This window comes from Poecilia latipinna, unplaced genomic scaffold, assembly GCF_001443285.1.
Source record: "Poecilia latipinna isolate Pla-1442-1.1 unplaced genomic scaffold, P_latipinna-1.0 Scaffold3716, whole genome shotgun sequence".
NCBI classification, from domain to species: domain Eukaryota; kingdom Metazoa; phylum Chordata; class Actinopteri; order Cyprinodontiformes; family Poeciliidae; genus Poecilia; species Poecilia latipinna.
In genome coordinates, this window is record NW_015116332.1 from 1 (window position 1) to 462 (window position 462).

Below are 462 nucleotides of genomic sequence, written 5' to 3' on the forward strand. Positions count from 1 at the left end.
GGAGATGAAGATGGTCCATTCAGGAAAGCAGAGCTGCATCAAACTTTAAGGTGGAACTGCAGAAAAAAAGAAAAAAACAAAAGCAAAAATTGAATTGTTAATGCATGTCACCATGAGAAAAGCCTACTGAGTTTTGCTTAAAACTTTTTTAAACATTTAAATCACACATTTGTGTCATGAAGTGATTTTTTTTTTTGCAAAACAAACTTATTTGTGCATGTCAGAAATATTTTCTTGATATTCAAAGTTTTTGTTTGACTCAAAGTTTTGCTTGTGATTCTCACATAACGTCATGGGTAGGACCCAAAATCGCAACAAAAGATTTCTGATGTGTGCAAATAAAAGTTTATGTTTGGCAAATAACTTTTTAAGTTCACGAGACAAAAATTAGTTATTTAATTTAAAACAAAGCTTTTTAAACAAAACATTTTGTTTTCAAAAAATAAATCATTACAATTCCAA